The sequence below is a fragment of the Diceros bicornis genome, chromosome 10, assembly GCF_020826845.1.
Source record: "Diceros bicornis minor isolate mBicDic1 chromosome 10, mDicBic1.mat.cur, whole genome shotgun sequence".
NCBI classification, from domain to species: domain Eukaryota; kingdom Metazoa; phylum Chordata; class Mammalia; order Perissodactyla; family Rhinocerotidae; genus Diceros; species Diceros bicornis.
Genome location: NC_080749.1, coordinates 37,218,965 through 37,239,969, shown reverse-complemented (window position 1 = coordinate 37,239,969; position 21,005 = coordinate 37,218,965). Strand labels below are relative to the sequence as shown.

Sequence of the window (21,005 nt, the reverse complement as noted above, 5' to 3'; positions counted from 1 at the left end):
ATATTGAAATAATTCTTTGAGTTGTGTTGTTTCTCTGCATAGCAGCATGTTCAATTTTTTTTCCCAGATAAACAAATCTAAATAATTTAAGAACAATACCTGAAAAAATATCCTACCTAAAAATGAATAAATTGGTATCCTGGAATAGTTGAGAAGTTATTTCTTAGATGCTTAAATTTCTACTAAAAATGCCACAGTAGTAGCAGAAAATCTGCTTCACTTACTGTCTGGAAGAATATTAAAGCGCAGTGGAGGCCCTGCAGAGGGAAGTGGAACTCGCTAATATGCACTTTTATTTCCCATAAGTGGCAGCATTGCTAGCAATTAGGAAAAATAAACAGCCAACAGAAGAAAACAAAGGCACAGCAGAATGTTTATTATTTTGAGTGGTTCATCAAGGAATCCTTTTATGTCAGGGGAATAAACACTGCCACCCAGGCAGGGACGCTTCATTGCTTCCCAAGTGCCCCAGCGTTATTGAACAAAGTTATTAAAATAATTCTTATCCCTTTATCTTCACTGCTACAGATGAAGTGACAAGGGTGTGGTTCAGAGCATGCCAGGTGAGATGTAGGCAAATCAATGTCATTTGGAGTCAGTGGTTTTATTAGGATTCAGGATTCATCTGGAAAAGAACAGTCTCTTTATGAGGAACACGACAATATTACATGTTTTGAGTAGGAGGCTTTCCTGTGAGGTTGGTTTAGGAACAGAGAAGCTTGAAGCTGTTTACTTTTTAGCTCCCTTTCTATGGAGTTAGGTGTCACAGTCCTGTATATTAGACCTAGCAGTTCTTTTGCGGTGTTGGTATGGTAGTCAAAACTCAGTAAATCATTAGTGAGCCATTAAAAAGTCTCTGGGGCTCATTGTCATGACCCCCAAATGCAGTCAGTATGTAGCCTAGGCATTCGGTGGAGAGCAATGTCCAATAATGCAACACCTCAAACATTTTAATCTGAGCTGTGTGCAATACAGAATAGTTCCTCCTCGTAGAGGTTTAACAAAAGGCATTATTTCTGAATTTCAGAATTCAATGTCATGATTGGCTGTCTTGTCTGCCTCGGAACTATCATTCCCCACTCAGCGAGCTTTAGAGGATCTGAGATATCCAGTGAGACCAAAGCCCTCCCTGCAATTAAGTTCCATCTCACTTCCTCTCTGGCTCCCACTCACTACTTTACATAATGGTGGTAGGTCCTGCCTCAGGTGAGGAAGTAACCAGCACAACTGATACTCAACAGAGCAAGAGTTTTCTTTCTATCTCCCCCTTCTCTTCTTAATTCTCAAAACTTTCTTACCAATGAAACATTTATCATTTCCCTTTCGATAAAATGAGAACAAAAAGAATACTCAGTATCCCAAAGTGCTTTACCCAGAAAACCATGCCCTGGCCCTTTTCCCTAGACATGTGTAAAATGACAAAAAAAAACCAAAAAAGAAAAAACAGCTTGAACCTGTTGCCGCTTTCAGCTCTGAGAACCAAGCCATGAATCGGGCAAAACAGAGATAAAAGAGGGAGCTAAAAGGTAAACCAAAAAAGATTGTGAATTTAGGATTGATGGTGTTAATGTAGGGCAAGAAAAGAGCAATGGATGGATTATAGACAGAAGGTCTAGGACATAGTTGGGGAGAAGAGGGAGGAAATACTCTGACCCAGCCTGCTAGAATGCCTTACATCAGCTATTTGCTTTTTGAAAAGTTGACAAGTAACACATGCCAAAGACTGGAGATGGAATTATAGCCTTAATTTATGTATGTTTTCAAAGTACATTGTGTATAAAGTAGTACAAGGCACGGAAACCTGCTGGGAGAACTGCAAGGCTGCAAAACCATTAGCATCTACCATTTAAAGCTGTTTAAAGGCAGTGCACCAGTCACAGTTGAGAGAGCTGCCGATACACCGTAGAAGGGCCAAAGCCAGCCAAAACCCCCCGGGAACTAAGGAGATTGGAGGGCTACAGAGCAATCAGCCACCGCCTCTGAGGCTCTGTGTGTTTCCAAAGACAGTTTGTTCTAGACTTCATTCCCAGATCCTATTACTGCCAAAGCCACTGGTAGCAATTAACACTTAGTAGGCACACAAAAATACCCCTGCTTACAATTAGCCTTTACAGATCAGTTAAAATAGTAAATTGCACACATCCGAGTGAAGTTAATGACAATTTTTCATGAGACTGGCAATTGGATTTTGAGGGGAAACAACTGTGAAATCCCGAGCCCTCCTGTTCTTTGCAAGCTGATAGTTCACTGAGAGTATGCCCCCAGAGTCATGGTGGAATGGAATGACAAAAGTTAGACAATGGCAAAGAAAATGAACTACTTCAGACATATATTTCGTATTCATGGATATACTAACGGAATAAGGAATGTGAAATGTCCAATAGGCATTTGTAATTTTAATTAGCTTTCAATTAACAGCTTATGGCAATATTCCCTACCACTGACTTTTGAGAAAAGGTAATGAGGGAGACTTGAAGTGAATGAAAAGAAGGAGGTAAGGGCTAAGTATAAAGCAGTGTTACCCTGTTTGTTTGTTTCCGGACAATGTATTCAGACTGAATAGCAGGATGAAATAGACAAGCTTTAGAACTCTAAGTGTGGAGACCCATCCTTTTAGCTTTTGCCCCTTTTCACTGGGCCTCGCTTAGTTTAGACTGGTGGGGGCTCTTGGGAAGATTGAATAGATACATTAAGTACTTTTTATTTAGCACTTAAATATTGCCTATTTTCCCCTTCCTAAATTACAACTTTGCAAATTGTTTAAGCTTAACAGTTCCAGTGTTTCACCATTCAAAAAAAAAAAAATAGATTGATGGCCATGATATATTCATTACCTTTAGAATAGCGAGAGACATGGCTTTCAGAGCCTAGAGGTGTTCATTAGAATGTGGTCTTCTTGAATATGGCAAAATAATGGGAAAATTTGGGAAAGCATATGGTAAAATTGTTGGGTAAGTGAGGGCAGGACTTCATTAATTCTTTAAAAACATGATATTCTTATATATGCCTATAAAGTATTTCATTTAATTACATATTTGAAAACCTACCTTGAGAACTCTGTGATACAGAACAGGCCTCCAGATTTTTCATTTGCATGTGAAGGCCCTCCTAGGTGAAAAAATAATGGACATTTTGGTAATGATAAGTATGTTCTACTTCAGTAGATATATCAATTCTAAATGAAAAAGACAACAAATGTCTCTAAATCCCTGCAGGAGTGCCCCAGTTTAGCAAGAACTCACCATGACGTAGGACAGATTTAAGGAATTTGTTCTAGGATGTAGAAACTGCATGGAGAAGTGATGTTCCAGTACAATACTGGTGTCATTCAATGCCTTTTGCCTAGTCCCTAGGAACTTTCCCCAGGACTTAAGGATGGGGCCCTAAAAACTGGGAGGGGTCTCTTGGAGGAGAGAGAACAAGTTATTTAGAACAGTATTCGTTGCTAGAGAAGAGGAGGCACTCTTTAAGAACTTCAGAGATGTTGGTAACCAGAGAATGGAAGTGGCGGCAAATAATGTAATTTTTGAAAGAGGGGAAATCAGAGATCTAAGTGGTGGCAGGAAAGTTGTCAGGGTGCTACGGTTTTTGTTTGTTTAATATTTTATTTTTCTCCTTTGGCCACGGTCATTGAAGGACATAGCTTCTCTATGCAAGAGCAGAGAGCCATAAGAGACAGAGAGTGACTAGTAGAAAAGAACTGATCTCAGCCAAATGGCAGTGAGAGACAGTGAGATATCAACAAGGAGGGAGGGAATCCAGGAATCAGGATGCTTGTAGCTCCAAAGATGTTTCTGAGTGGATGGTAGAGAATCAACAGCACAGCGAGGGCTGCTCAACCTTTATTGGCTCTCAAGCCAATTTGACCAGGGGAAATAAATAAGGGTAGCATCTATTTCATATGAAGTGAAATGTTAAAACGTATTTTATCTTTTATCTAAAAGATAAAAGTATTTGATAGTGGTACTTGTTCCGGTTTCAGGAATGATATTATTTTACCAACTAATCTTTAACCCATATATCTCTACAATTTAAATTCCATTTCCACCATAAATTTTGGTTCAGGCCATTAACAGAGTGCCTGGAGTGAGTCATCTGTATGCTGGCCTTAGTAGTAGCTTCTATATAGTTGGAAAACAAGTTCCCACAGCACAGACTGCTTATTTTGTTGGCCTCCACTCATTTTACAAGAAGGCTGAAGTGGATCTATTTCTTTAGCATTCCCCTGTGGGGCAGGATATGAAAGCTTTTTCAAAATGGTGGAGTAACATATGTTTTGACCTCTGGGGGCCAGGGGGCTCTGCCTGGGCTGACTCTCAAGTGTCAGCTCCAGCGATTAGGTACTGACTACCTGTCACTTGTGATGGCTTTCATAACTGCTGGTATAAGAGATAGCCATGCATGAAAGCAGTCTTCGTGCCACTTATAAAAGACCATTTCCACAGAGTGCACCTCCCAGTTGCATGTGGATGCATTCAGAAATAATCATGTGATTATTGTGTCCCTCCTCACCTCTATGGGTGTAAGAAGAGCGGGTTTTAACACAAATCACCAGGCAAAAAGCCCAAGACTTTTCTATGCTGGCACAATGTCCTATCTATTCTCTTCAACCCTTTAACTTATTCTCTAATTACAATAAGTAAGTGAACATAGCTACAACTCCAAAGATAAAATGAGATTCCTTTTTTTTTGGTAGATGAAAAGCTTATCCTGTTATAGTGACTCTCGAGCTTTGATAAGAACCAAGGGGTAGATTGGAGACAGACTGGAGTGATGTTGGCTAAGACTTGAGGAAGGAGACATGAAAAAAGATGAATTTATTAAATCTCAGTGAGCTTATTCCTCTTTGAAGGACTAATAAATTGATAGCTTCTTTAAAAAGGCAAGTCATAATTTGTAAGAATGTCATATGCAATAGTATAACCGTCATACTGAAATAACATAAATATTGTACTTCTAATTGAAGCACATTTTTAAACTCGTTAATAAGAATTAGAGGTATAAGAATTGCCACTTATTTTTCTGGATATTTTATTATATTTTCTAGATATTTTATTTTACCCCTTAACTTTCTAAAGAAGGAAAAAATTACAATTTCAGGTATAATTGTCTATCACTTCAAAAATAATCACAAACCATCAATTTTATTCTTTATTTCTAGTGGTATCAAAAGAGCTGATGTTTGGAGAGGAAATTTTTACTCAAAATTTCAAAAAGACCACTTGATTATCTTTTTCCCTGGAATGCAGGAGGATTGCACATTCCCATCCCCTTGAAGCTAGGCATGGACATTTGACTCAGCAAATAAAAGAAGAATAAAATTGAAGCCTTTCACAGACTGTGCACAATTCTCCATATTCCCTTTCCCTTTCACAGGAACTAGTGATAATCCAAAGGATGGACCCCTGTTCACTTGCATTCTGAGTAAGGAAAACATGGAGCAGAGCCCACAGCTGAACCATGATGGGCATCTAGCATGAGTGAGTGACAAACGTTGGTTGCATTACACCTTTGTGAATTTGGGTTTATCTGCTACTACTAACTGAACTTCTCCTGATTGGTATAATTACTTAACTTCTTTGTACTAGGGCATTTATTAGGGAACACAGTTTTAATGTCAAACAAATCAGGGTTCAAATACTGTTTCTGCCACTTTTTTGCTAGGTGACATTGCTAAGATTCTCAACTTCTCTGAACTTCTATTTACTCATCTATGAAATGGGTATTAAGATAGCTACTAGACAAGGTGGCTAAATGAATTATGATGGAGAGATATAAAGGATTGGACATAGTTCCTAGCATATTGTATTGAGCTACACAATATATGGTAGCTTTTATTATAACTACCTCCTAAAGAAGACTATAGCTTAAGCTATTTCAGGTTACTTATGATGACATCAAGTTCAAACTTGAGGCCAGATTTTTAGTTAATGCATCCACTAATGTAACCTCATGCACACTATGAATGTTATAAAGCTCCAGATTTAGGCCAAATTATAATAGCATTTTTATGAATCTGTTTCAGCATCCTGAGCTTAGTAATTTTGATAAATGACTCTTTCAAAAACTTGGCTTTAGTAATGACTGAAAATGGTTTAGAGAGCCATGTTTAGAGCTGAGTAATTGTACAACAAAGTTCCAATGACAAAGCTCAGAAATAAATGGCCTTAAAATATTGTGTTAAAGGCAGGTCTTTTCACTCACAGTATAAGTGTTTTTTGTTTATTTTTTCAGTAATGTCAAATCCAATTTCCAAGATTTTTATTCTTAAAGGAAACATTAAGAATTTTAAAAGACTGGAGAATAGAGATCGTTTTTGGCATACTATGGCACTGCTTTTGGAAATTTGTACTCTGGAAGGCTACTTGATTCTTAAAAATAATCAAGTTCACAATGGCAATAAGAAATGAAACGTAGAGGCCGGCCTGGTGGCGTAGTCGTTAAGTTAGCACACTCTGCTTCAGCATCCTGGGGTTCACAGGTTTCAGATCCTGGGTATGGACCTACACACTGCTCATCAAGCCATGCTGTGGCGGCATCCCACATATAAAAAATAGAGGAAGATGTTAGCTCAGGGCCAGTCTTCCTCACACACAAACACACACAAAAAGAAATGAAATGTATGAACTGGTTAATGTGACTGATATTCATTTACCGTAACAAAGTCACTTAAATAGTTCCCAGTGTCTATGCTAATCATTTTATTGATAATAGTATTAAAGAACTACACATGGAGTAAATGAACCAAGATTGTTGGATGGTTGGAAGCCTACTACAGTCCAATAGAGAAAAAGCGTAAAACAAAGATAGGCTGTCTAAGAGCTATAATCTAATTGAGAAATCAAAGTATACATTTCTTTGCCTTTAAAGGTTAATGTGTGTAGTTCAGATGATAATTGTACTAGGATTCAGAAGAGATAAAATGGTTTAGATCAGTTGTTCTCAAAGTGTGGTTCAGGAACACGTAGGGGTCCCTCAGACCTTTCAAAGGATCCACAAGGTCAAAAATATTTTTATAATAATATCAAGATGTTATTTTCCTTTTTCACTTGAGTGTATGTGTAATTTCCAGAGGCTACATGAGGTGTGATGATACCATTTCATGACAGCTAATGAAATGTGTACTTTTGTATTTTCGTGCTCTAAAAAGTTCTCAGTTTTAATTTCTAATTGGTAAATATGAATAGATAAACCTATAAAAACAAAAGCTCTTTGGGTCCTCAAAAAAATTTTAGGAGTGTAAAGGGACCCTGAGAACCATTGATTTACATAAAATCTATTATGTAAATATTTAGATTACATAAAATCTATATAAAATCTTTTTTTTTCGCTTTTTACAATTATTAGCAGATTACTATTTCATCTGATGAAATTTAAAGACTGAAGGACATGATAAGTTTTGAGTTGCTTGTACATAAAATAAAGCTGATCTGATACGTATCTAATCAAATGCATGATTGTTATTGTGTCATATAGTAGTCAAGAATAGATGGTAGTTTTATTTCACACTCAGTCACACACACACACAAACACACACATACCACAAGTGTAGGATTGTCTGGGAGAAGAAAGCTGCTTTGAGTTCCCTGTGAAGACTATGGAATTAATATCTTGATAGTACAGGCTTTTTCTTCATTCTACAGGAACATACACCGTGTGTCAGGAGGCCCTCTGTCCTCTAGTCTACACCTCTCTTCTAATGGAAATTACCTCTTTTTTCATTTCAAAATAAAGATTGCCCGAAGAGGTCCTTATACAGAATATAGAAATCGGAAATGTGGAAATAGTGAACCAGACCTCCCTCTGTGAGGAAGCACATGGGGGATGGAGGACCTGTTTCAACATGCTGAATCCACTCCAATACTGCTATCTTTCTCCCTATATCTGTGGATTCCTTTCTCCTCATTATACCAAAGAAATTTTGGCATCTTCATATCATTAAAGTAGGCTATGGTAATTCAGTTTTCAGTCTACTCAACCAAAAAGGAGTTATAACAACCCCAACTTGTTTGAGCTCACACATTCAATCCGCACTTGATCTTAGGCAAAAGGCCAAGAAGCAATTCAAACATTCAGTCCAGAACTCCTCTGGTGCTACTTTCAAATCAATAACCTTGGCCTGATCTAAACTTAAGTTCCTCCTCTTCTAGCACCCACAGAATCCATGCTCACACATATAATCCAAGTTTTTCTCATGTATACCTTCTCCTTTCAAGTTTAAATTTGTAATTAGTCACCCAGAACGTGATGGGCTATGACTCTAGTAATAGGCTTGGTAATAATGAGAGGTGGTAGAGGAAGAGCATGAAGAGAATTGGCTTCCCTCTGAAAGTAACTCTGTCAAGTGAACTTGTCCTCAAGCAAGACAGCACAGCAGCAGAGAGGCAAGGGAGACTCAGATGCACTAGCACATATTTTGTGGTCCTGTGCTGTTTCATCAGGTAGGTAGCACTTAGGTTACATGCCTGCATCCATGTTCAAAGGAAGCTGGGAAATGGAATTCTGGTTTCTATTTGAGGAGGCGTGAATTAAAAATGTGAGTATTTGTCCAAATACGGATGTTGGGTGACAATAACAAATATGATGAAGATTCTTACAGATTGGTTTGATTTTTTCAGTATTGTGAGGAATGATGTATATGATGATAAAGATAAAGCATATGGCTTTCTGCCTTTGATTTATGGGAATGTTATAGTCAAGACCTTTGTTGTTTTTTCTTTTTGTTTTTTGGGAGGAAGATCAGCCCTGAGCTAACATCCATACCAATCCTCCTCTTTTTGCTGAGGAAGATCGGCCCTGAACTAACATCTATTGCCAATCCTCCTCCTTTTTTCTCCCGTAAGCCCCCATAGCTAGTTGTATGTCATAGTTGCACATCCTTCTAGTTGCTGTATGTGGGACGCTGCCTCAGCATGGCCGGACAAGCGGTGCATCAGTGTGCGCCAGGGATCTGAACCCCGGCCGCCAGTAGCAGAGAGCGCGCACTTAACTGCTAAGCCACAGGGCCGGCCCCAAGACCTTTGTTCTTAAACTCTACAGTGTAGATCTTATTTTCCCCATGTTACTTTAAGGATAAGGAAACTAAGATTCAGAAGGTCTAGACAATGATTTTTTGGATATGACACAAAAAACACAAACAACAAAAGCAAAAGTCAATAAGTGGGACTACATCAAACTAAAAAGCTTCTGCACAGTAAAAGAAACAATCAACAAAATGAAAAGGCAACCTACTGAATGGGAGAAAATATTTGCAAACCATATGTTGGATAAGGGGTTAATATCCAAAATACATAAGGAATTCATGTAACTCAATAAAAAAATAAATAAACCCAGACAATCCAGTTTAAAAACGGGTAGAGGACCTGAATATACATTTTTCCAAAAAAGACATACAAAAGGCCCGTAGGTAAACAAAAAGATGTTAAACATCACTAATCATCAGGGAAATGTAAATTAAAACCACAATGAGATATAACCTTATAACTGTTAGAATGGCTATCATCAAGAAGACACGAGACAGCAAATGTTGGCAAGGATGTAGAGAAAAGAAAACACTTGTGCACCATTGGTGGGAATGTAAATTGATTCAGCCACTATGGAAAACAATATGAAGCTTCCTCAAAAAATTAAAAATAAAGCTACCATATAATCCAGCTATTCTACTTCTGGGTATTTACACAAAGGAAATGAAAACAGGATATCAAAGAGATATACACGTTCCAATGTTTATTGCAACATTATTCACAATAGCCAAGATATAGAAACAACTTAAGTGCCTGTCAATGGATGAATGGATGAAGAAGTAAAATCCTGCCATTTGCCACAACATGAGTGGACCCCAAGGGCATTATGCTAAGTGAGATAAGTCAGAGAAAGACAAATACAGTATGATATCACCTATATGTGGAATCTAGAAAAGCCACAGGGACTAGAATAGTGGTTACCAGGGGCTGGGCAGTGGGGAAATTGGGGAGATGTGGGTCAAAGGGTACAAACGTGCAGTTAGACAATGAGTAAGTTCCTGATGTCTAAGATACAGCATAGTGATTATAGTCAACAATACGGTATTATATACTTGAAAGTCACTAAGAGACTAGATCTTAAATATTCTCACCACAAAAAAGAAATGACGATTATGTATATGAAAGAGGTGTTAGCTAATGCTAGAGTGGAATCATATCACAACACATAAAAGTATCAAATCAACAAGTTGTATATTTGAAAGTTACACAATGTTATATGCCAACTGCATCTCAATAAAAAATAAAATAGTTGTGTTCACACAGAAAGTCTAGGTAGTTTATTCAGTGTCAAGTAAATAGCAAATGCCAGACTCTACAATCCATCCTTTTTTCCTCTATGCTGTATTAGGAAGGAACAAAAATTGAAGCAGAAATTATATTCTGAAAGGGAAATAAAAATTAAGGAGAGTAAAAATAATGGGAACAGGAGCAAAGAAAGGGGTCCAGCTAGAGAGATATGAAATATATGTTCAGGAATGTGAAGGTCAATTTCATGATGCAATCAACTGAATCTGTTCCCACACATGTGTATTTATGTACACAAACATATGATTTAATGGAAATGACTGAGGAGTGGGACCCTGCTCTGTCCATCTCATTGGGTCATTAAATGTTAAAATGAAGCCACTTGATAACATTTAAATCATCTAATGAATTTATCTCTGGTTGAATTACTATTCCCACAGTTTTAATTTCAAGACAATTTTGTAGTGGGTTTTTATTTTTAGAGACTCTTCTTTATAGTGGTTCTAGAGTTGGGACAGTAGCCTTTTGAAATACATTTAAATAATTGATTGTAGTAAAAGACAGTCATCTATCAGAAGCACATGTATTTTGCAAAAGTTAAAGAGAAAAATACTATGACAGATAACTATTTTAAATATTTTTAAGATAAAAAGTTGATGAGAAATAGTGCTAAGAAAAATCTTACTCCTGTTGTAATCTATGCATTGTTTTCAATTCTTTCCTCCCCTCTGTATCCATACCCTTTACTGTGTTATTCTGCAGTTCCTCCTCTAAGAAGTAGATGATATTTCCCTGGCCCTGTTGATGCTGGACTGGGCCATGTGACTTGTCTTGATGATGCAATGTTAGCAGTTATGCTAGGATCAGGCAAATGTGTTTGGGCAATCGGGCTTGCCTTTTTGTACATCTGCCCTTCCCCTTGACAAGAATAGGTTTCAGATAGATGCTGGTCCAAGGTGAATTAGAGACGTGTGGAACAGACCTGGATCTAACCTGTAGTTTGGAGCCAAGCCCGATAAACCCAGCCTAGATCAGCTGAACTCCAACCACCTGTAGAGGCATGAGTGAGACATCAATGGGTATTTTTGCATGGCACTGAGTTTTGTGGTGGTGTTTGTTATCAGTGGCAATAGCTTCATCACCTTGTTTAATAGTGGTACCTCCATCAAAGAACAGAAATTTCTTCATAAAATCTCCTGGACATGCTGCCACGGCTCGTATCAACAAACCTAGTGATCTAGTTAGAGCAGATAGTATTACAATCTTTATTTTGCAGAGAGAAAAACAGAGACTGAGGAAAGTCAAATGACTCTCCCAAGACTAGTTAGTGGAAGAGTTGTAACTCAAAATAGACTTTTGGCTCCCAATTCAGTGCTCTCTTCCGAATCCTACTATTTGTCAGTATTTGTGTTAGATATACAGTGCAAGAACAAATTTCTGCACCAAATCAACATCTGCTGCTAAATCTACACATACAGCAAAATATTTAGTATCATCTAATATACTTGGCTGCTTTAAAGAATGCTGAGGTATGCAATGTTCAGTGGATGACACGACCGTTCCAAAATTAACTCGATCGGTATAAATGAGATTATTGAATTTTCCCTGCATTTCTAGTTTTACTGTTAGTGTTTATCATAGGACTTGTGAGTGCATCCAAGAACTTATTTGGTGGCAGTCCTCTGGGATCTGTTTATTACATTTAAAAATATATATTGGAAAGATAATGCTCTGTTCTCATGCTACAATAAATCCCTTGTGCGGTTAATCTGTGTGGAAATATTTGGGTTTCTACTAACCTAACTGCAAGACTTCAGCCTACATTTGCTATCTGATTGGAAATAAGTCATTGGTTCAGATAGCATTTATATCCTAAAAAGGAGGTAGCTGCTGTTAAGAAGCAGAAAAATGAAAATATTATTCGTTCCAAAACAGCTCTCCAAAGTCACATGCGCACTCAAACAAAAGCCACTTTGCCTGTTTCATTATAATTGCAATAAGCTCCAAAGCTTTAAAAAGAGAGATTTTTTGCTCCTGCATTGAAAACTGAGGTGCATTTGTACATTGAGACAGAAGTGCATTGTGTTTTCAATAAGAAAATTACACTCAGGCCACTCACTGTGCACTGAAAATTCAAATACAATTAGAGGTAGTTTTTGAAGGTATTTAAGGAAAAGTTAATATAACGCTCAAATAATATACTTGTGCTTGGTGTCTGTCAAGTGAATGGCTTATTTTCCTTAACTATAATTTTTAAAAAGTAAAAAAATCTCAATATGTCTACAAATAGTTTAGCATTTAATCATAAATTTTTATAATTGGACTAAAAAATGTTCTCCATGAGTCAAACTGTTGAGTGATATTATTTGTGTTTTAATGTTTTGGTGATGAGAAAAAAAGAAAGTTTTGGATAATATAATGTCTTATATGTAGAAGTCAGTCATTTTCTCTGATTCTTATTATGTTAACATCTCTGTAAGTAAGTTTTTAACCAGAACAAAATGCACTGATGTTTTTAAGATCTAATATATTGAAAAATGTAATAAAACATTTATGGAATTTGAAAAATGGAATACCCCATTCTATATTAATATTCCAAGGAATATGTTCAAGTAAGTAGAAACATAGAAATTTCCATCTAGAATGGTCTTTGGAAATAACCAAATCTAATACCTTATTTTGCTCTGAAGATACTGTGCCAAAGTGATTCAAGTGACTTGACTGCTACTCTGTAGTAGTATAATCCATGTTCTCTCCATTATTTTTTTTTAATTTTATTTATTTATTTTTTTTCCCCCAAGCCCCAGTAGATAGTTGTGTGTCATAGCTGCACATCCTTCTAGTTGCTGTATGTGGGACGCGGCCTCAGCATGGCCGGAGAAGCAGTGTGTCACTGCGCGCCTGGGATCCAAACCTGGGCGGCCAGCATCGGAGCGCGCGCACCCAACCGCTAAGCCACGGGGCTGGCCCCTCTCCATTATTTGACACTGTCTCTAACTAAGCAAAATGTAGATTGGTGTCTATGAGCTATTTTTCTGAAAGTTGGTACTGAAGGAAGTGCAGGACACAATTAATTTGATTCCACCTTCAGCCTGGATTGATAAGGGTAGACATAAATAAGGACCAGACAAGATGGAGAGAAAGGAAACAGGTTTCAAGCAACATCTAATCACCCTATACTTAGACAAATTGAAATTCTAACTATAGATGTTCATGAACAAGCTAAGCAAAATGAAAAGCAACTCCTCAAGAGTACCAAGAAAGGAGGGCAGGCAGAATGATGGCAAGGAAGGAAAGGAAGAAAGAAAGGAAAGATGAAAAATCTATTCTAGAAAAAACATATACCCTCAAGACATAGAAGAAAAATGTATGCAAATTAAGTTTATATCCTCTAGGAAAGGAAAAGAATCTAAAGAATACAAAACAAGAATAAAAGAATAAAGCAAATTAAAAATAAAACTGACACCATTAAGAAATAATAAATAATTAAGATACGGTAAGGACTAGAGTCAGTAATCTGGAAGAAAGAATTAAAATGATTTTTTTTAATGAAGAGGAAAAAGATAAAGAAGGTAAAGCATTTGGAAAGCATGAAATGTGTATGGAAAACAGATATCATATATTAACTCCCATTTCATAGAGACTGCTAGTATCAAGATGCTTCTCATTGTTGAAGCTAAAAGTCAATTCCCAAGCCTCTTGTTAATCATCAGCATTGCTTGACTCATCTATTCACTCCCATCATTGAAACATCTCCCTCACTAGGCTTCCGGCACACTGTACTTACCTTACTGTTCTCTTATTTCACTGGCCTCTCCTTCTCATCTTTTTGCTTGTTCCTCCTCATCTTCCCAACTTCTTAACGTTGAGGTACCTTAGGACTTAGTCGCTGCTCTTTTACTTTTCCCTATTTATGCTCATTCTCCAGGTGATCTCACCTGCTCTCATGCCTTTAATTACTATCTAATTTTTGATGCTATCAAAATGTACTTCTTTAAAATAGATCTTAGTTCTGCACATCATACTCATATATTAATATTCATACTTGGAATTTCCATCTCAAAATTCATATGTCTAAAACCAACCTCCAAAAATCCTCCCAAATTTCTTCATCTGAAGACTATGCCATCCAAATTAATAGCAATACTATTCCTGCTGTTGTTCAAGCCAAAAACTTGAAGCCATTCTTGGTTCATTCCTTTCTCTCATCCATCATATCCAGTCCATTAATTAGTCCTGTTTGTTACATACCCAAAATGTATCCAGAAGCTCACCACTTCTCACTACTCCCACTGCTACCAGCCTGGTCTAAGTCATTATTATCTTTCATCTGAATTGTGGTAATAAACTCCAAACTGCTTGTCCCCTTGCCAGAGTGACAATTGCAAGTCAATTTTAAAATACAAGTCAGATCACATCACTCCTAGGTTTAAAACTCTCCAGTACTTTTGCGTGTTATTCTGATTAAAAGCCTAAATCCTTATTAGGACCTTTGAATCACTTTGTGATCTGACCCACCATTTCCCGACTTTATCTCTTGCTGCTCTCCCTCTCGGTCACTCAGTGCCAGCCACACTGGCATCCTCACTGGTTCTTGAATATTTCAGATATTTTCCTGCCTCAAGGCCCTAGTAATTTATTTTGTCTGTGTCTGGTATATTTTACCCCCACATATTCATATGTCATACTCACAAACATCTAGTTCTCCATTCCTTCCTGAGCACATGGAAGGTGCTCCCAGGGCGCTTGCAGTTTCTTGGGGCCATGTGACTAGTTATAGGCAATGAAATGTGAGTGGAAGTGATGTCATTTCTGGGCTAGGCCCTGCAGGATGTTCTAGTCTTTCTTTTCTCTTGCTGTGGCAGATATGGAACTGTTGTGCTGATTTGCTGATGCTACAAGATGCAGAGTTTATAACCAAAGAAAACATAGGCAGAAAGTCAAGTAAAGCAGCAACCACACTGCGCTTTATAAGCAGAAAGAATTTAATGTAGGGGATTAGGTGCTTACCAAACCAGTGTAAGTGCTCGAGGAGCAAGAGACAGATGAGACCTCTGCCAGCTTTGAGGTTCACCACCACCACTGTGATGCTGTGAAGAAAGAAATTGCTGTTACTATGCTAGTTAGAATTGTGGGGAATTACCTCTGAAATCACAGATGCCCTGCAGCAGTGACGCAGATTATCTTCAGGGAAACACACAAAGTCTTCTGCAATCCTCACGGTTAGAGGAGCCCATCCATCTATGTTATTGCTTTTAGAAAATGACTTCTGACTCCTGTCTCCCTGTCAGGTCTTATGAGAATGCATCTCCTTGACAAAGTGTGGCAGAATTCAGATCCTTAGAGACAAGAGATTCTGAGAAATGCAGGTCCCACATTTTCAGCCCATTGAAAGAGGGGAAGATCTATAAAGGAATAGGGTAAGTAGCACAGATCCCTACTTGGCTACTCAGCATCCATATTCTAACCATATTATCCTTGCAAACAAAAAATATCTAGAACTTTCCTCTGCCTACCATCACACAATTAACTCATGTAAAATAAAAATATGCTTACTTCCTTTCAAAAAGGAGACCCCAAGTCCCATCCTCTGTGTGATTATTTCTTCCAAGTAAGTTACAACCCACATTTATAAAAATACAATTTAAAGTTAATCTATAGACTAAATCAACAATACCCTTATTATAATGGCAGGACGAGAACATCCACAACTACTATTTTCCTCCTTTCTGAATTTGAAACTGGTCAGGAGGTCATAATTGATATTTTATCTTCTGTCTTCTACCACGTGTTTTGAGTGTCCTTACTCTTCATCCATCAACTCAGCTGGTCATGACTCTTACTCAGTAGACTAAATCAAATCTTTATTCCTGAAGTATTGGAGACTGCAGTGGACCTGCCCATATTTGGTTGCTGTGCAGAAAATAGTTAACTCTTCAGGCCTTAGACTGTTATCCTTAGAAAGGCTTGCTTGCAAGGTTGGTTGGCTAGTGTCTGGAAATTTGGATTTTGGGGAGTGTTCCCATCAGTCCCTGATAAGAATGGCTCATTGTACCTAACCTATTTGTAAAAACAATGTGGTTTATGCTGAACACCTGCTTTCCTTCTGGGAATCTGGAATTTTGCTACACGTCTAGAAGATGCATAAGTGACAAACCCCCAATAAAAACTCTGGGCATTGAGTCTCTGTTGAGCATCTCTGGTAGAAAATATATCACATGGGTTGTTACAACTCATTGCTGGAGAACTTAAGTATATCCTGTGTGACTCAACTGGAACAAGACTCTCGGAAGCTTGTGCCTGGTTTCCTCTGGACTTCGTTCCATGTGCCTTTTCTCTTCGTTGAGTTTTCTTTGTATGCTTTTGCTGTAATAAATCCTGTCTGTAAGTATAACTATGTGTCATGTGTCCTCCCAGTGAATCATTACACCTGGGGGTTGTCTTGGGTCCCCCTACACCATTGCTATAATCTTTCATTATTTTTAAAAAACATACTTTAAAGTTTATTGTCCAATCATAGCATCTTAGATAGTCCTCTTACATAGAAATGAAGAGCAGATTTGTGAAAATTCTCTCATCTCTCATTATTATGTTTAAATTTTTTCATTTGAGCAAATCAAATTTTAAATGTTTAACACAAAGACATTTACAATATATGTGTAACTAACCCATATCAAGATAATAAATATTTCTAATACCCCAGAGGGTTCTCTTATGTGCCATCCTATCAACACTCTCCCAAAGGTAAACATTATTCTGACTTATAACACCACAGATTAGTTGTGTCTGTTCTTAAAAGTCATGTAAATGGAATCATATAGTGTGTACCTTTTTGTGTCTGGCTTCTTTCATTCATTATATCTGTGAAAATCATTGATATTATTGTATGTGACACTAGTTTTTAAATTTCTCCCAACTGATCTTAGGAAATTCTTCTGAGGTAATATATGTAGTTTGATAACAGGCAAAGCAACAGACATAGGTGCATGGGATCCTAGAGTCACCTACACAGGCAACCTCTTTGTTCCTTTAGGAGCTGCTTGGCCCAATTTAAGAAGCATTTGATCTTCTATATATCAGGAGCTGTTATATATACCCAATTTTATGGCATGATGAGAAGGATAATACCCACTGATGATGGCCTTCTTGGGCCTCCCAGGGCCCAGGAGTAAACCTGAATCTGTTTCACAAAAATAGAATAGTTATTTGAAGAAGAAGGCATGATTTTTATCCAAATCCAAAGGGTCTGTGTTGTGATTCTACTACTGGGGCTTGCAAGAGATTATAGATAGCATTTCCAACTATCATAAAAATTTCAAATACCATTGGATGTGCTGTGTCAGAAAATTCCAGCGCAGAGCAGCTTACACTGTATCTAGGACCAGCTTCAGAGTCTTTTCTTGCTCTGGAATCCTCTCAAAGCTAGATTAAATATTAAACAGATTGTAGAGCACACTCAAATGTGCTATATATTGCCTCTAATATAAAAAGGGCCACTAAGATTTTAGTGTTGGGAGTACTGTGTGCAACACTGTCTTTGACTTGGAGGTAATATCACAACATGAATCTTGCTGTTGGATCTCTAGAAACTTTTCAAGGTAGCAGCCCAAGAGTTTTCATGAGGCTTAATCTTCTCCACCCTCTGGCACAGATGTCTTACAAAAGCACTCAGGAAACATGTTTATCATTTTCAAATAGTAAAATAGTAATAATATAGTAGACCACACATATGTCCCCAATACATGTGGAACGGCAAGTTGGTCAAGGTTGCTGCGTACTAGATTAAGACAAACAGCCAGAGGTAAGACAATGAAGGTGTGCTGCTGTCCCACCGGATGAAAGCAAATTGCTTCTTGTGGTCTTTGCTAATCAATACAGAGAAAATGGCTTTTGCCAGATCAATACCTGCATACCAGGAACCAGAGCCTGCGTTGATTTAGTCCAACTAAAGAAACAAAATCTGAAATAGTAGCAACAACTTAAATGAAGACCCGATTAAGTTTATAATAATACATTGTCATTCTCCAAGAACCCATTTTTCTTCTGAACTGGCCAAAAAGAATCATCATAGATAGCTTTCAAGTCTTTGAAGATGGCATAAATCTATGATATTTCCAGGGATGCATTGTTTTTTTTTCATTTTAAAAAATTGTAATATATATAACTACAATGCTCATATCATGAGTATACATCTTGATAAATTTTTAAGAATGAACACACCATTTAACTAGCTGTCAGATAAGCAGAACAGTATTAGTACCTCAGAAACCCCCTTTGTTCTCCCTTCCAGTCACTACCAACCCCAAAGGTAACCACTATCCTAACCTCTAACAAAATGGATTAGTTTTCCCCGTTTATATAATTTATGTAAAATGCATAATATACTATGTATTCTTTTGTATCTTGCTTCTTTTTCTCAATATAGCATTTGTGAGATTTATCCACAGTGTTGTGTGGAGTTGTAGATCTTTAATTTCCATTGTTTTATAGTGTTCCATTATGTAAATATATTACATGTTACTTAATCTACTATTAATAGGTATTTGGGCTGTGTCCAATTTTTGGCTCATTCAAAGAGAGTTGCTATGAACATTCTAAAACATGTCTTTTGGAGAATATCAGTATACATTTCTGTTAAGCATATACCTAGGAATGGAATTTCTGGCTCATAGAGCATGTATAGGTTCAGATTTACTAGATATTGCCAAACATTTTTTCCCAAAGTGGCTGTGCTAATTTTCACTATCACCAGCAGTGTATGAAATTTCAGTGTACTGATGAAAACAGTGCACTGATATGGGTGAGTGCCAGGCTACATAAAAAGAAAAACATTTTAAGGTGGAAAAGAAATGAAATGAATTCTGAAGAAGAGGTGAATATTTCTTCTTCTAACACCATCGACAATGAAATCAATCAAGAATAAACAAATAATTTGAGAGAATCATTGAGGCGCAGCATAAATGGCTGTTCTAATGATGTTTCACACCACTTGTCACCATTCTGCATGGTTGAATGCTTAATGGAGCTCTCAGACATCCAAGTTAAATATTTTAATATGTAATGCTATGTGATTCTCAAGCAGAAAAAAAAATTAGCTTAATCACTCCTTTTGTAGCATTTAGTTGGAATAAAATACTTCACTTTCCCCTATGAAGCAATGAAAAGTTCATGCATAATGATAGTCAGAAGAGGCATAATACAGACATAATAACTCGGACAACTGTTATGGAAATAGGCTAGGAACAATGAACAATGTGAAAACAGCATGAAGAAAACATATAAATTCACACTAATAATTATTGTAACAAATTTCATTCAGTTGCTTCCACTAATGTCGCTTGTTCTTACGTATTATCCATGCGAAATTTTAATTTCTGCTTGACTATCTGTAAAACGATATAAAACTTTTTAAATAAATGGTTTGACTATTTTACTGCCTGAGATATATGTGTCTTCTTATCATGAAGAGGAAATATTGATATAGGACTTTAGCAAGAGCTGCTGATTTCCCCCAAAACTCCCATCAGTGGATTTTTTAATGCTTTCAGTTTCTGAAGGGCAATGGTAGTTGGATATGAAGGATAATCGTTTCTTGTTAAGCACTTTTGTCCATTTCTTTCCTTCTTTCTACTGTCACTGGTTTGAAATGAAAACAAAGAAGCTCCCAGGAGATGTCAAAGCATTTACCATTGAGGATATAGAGATTCTAGAAAAAGTAGTTACTCTCAAAAGATTAGAAATGATGGAAACTAGCAAAAGATATTTTTACCATTTAGTTCAAAGCCTACATAAGCAGATTGTACCCGGAGGCAGAGAGGGCCTCCTTGGAGCAGTGATACAATTTGAGAGATGTCAAAAGGCCAGGGTCACGTTTCCCACTGGCCATTCTGTTATGCTTATCTACTCATTCCTTCCAATAAAATGTTACTTAATACCTAACATTGGAGAATCATAATAGATTAGAATTATAAAAGACATTAGATATTGTATAGTACAATTCATTAATCCCATTAAAAACACTGAAAAGTTGTAGAGATAAATATAGTCTTGAACTTTATCAAGAGAAAGTTCTTGAAGTTAAACTTTTCAGTTATGTAGATGCAAACTGTACTTTTTAATAAAAATTTTTTAAGCTAAAATTGCTTTTCTTATTTCCACTCACTGATAATTATAACTTACATTTATTGACCACTTACTATGTGTCAGGCACTATGCCTAGCACTTCACCTGTATTTTTCATTTTAATTCTTCCAGTCACTTAATGAAGTTGTGGAAACTGAAGTTTGGAGAGCTAAACGGCTTGCTCAAGTTTCACACAGCTGTGGAATGCCATGACCAAGATTGAACCCCGGTGTGCTTGATAACAGAGCTTAAGCATTACTTAGTAAGCTACATATCTCCCATGATCTACATAAAAACCTTTTAATTATCTGAAAGCAATTAATGGAGATTTTGTGATTCTTCCTCAAGCTAAGTATTCTCAGTTTTGTTTTTCCTTTTTTCCTAATCTTTTACCTGGCTTTTAGAACATCCTTCTTTCCATTGATGGACGATCTCTAAGTATAGAAACCATAACTGAATATAATAATCCAGATGTGTTCTGAGCAATTCGGCACAGAGAAAGTCATGCCCTTCTTTCCGGTCCCTTCATTTTTAATTAAATTAGACAGGAGTCTCATTATTTTAGAAGATTGAAGCCACGCTGTGCAGCCATGAAAACATTTTCTGTAGTTGAGT

General features: G+C 37.0%; 1 protein-coding gene across 2 annotated transcripts in view; it reads right to left on the bottom strand.

Annotated features, from left to right (window-relative positions):
* Window positions 1-21,005, bottom strand: part of GALNT13 (polypeptide N-acetylgalactosaminyltransferase 13) — a 666,195-nt gene that overhangs the window by 565,559 nt on the left and 79,631 nt on the right. Inside the window, exon 2 of one of the 2 annotated variants that reach the window (XM_058548993.1) lies at window positions 3,048-3,108. The exons of the other annotated variant lie outside the window; for it this stretch is intronic. The gene's annotated coding sequence lies outside the window, so the exon portion shown is untranslated. The remainder of the gene's footprint in view (window positions 1-3,047; window positions 3,109-21,005) is intronic. 2 annotated transcript variants of the gene reach the window in all.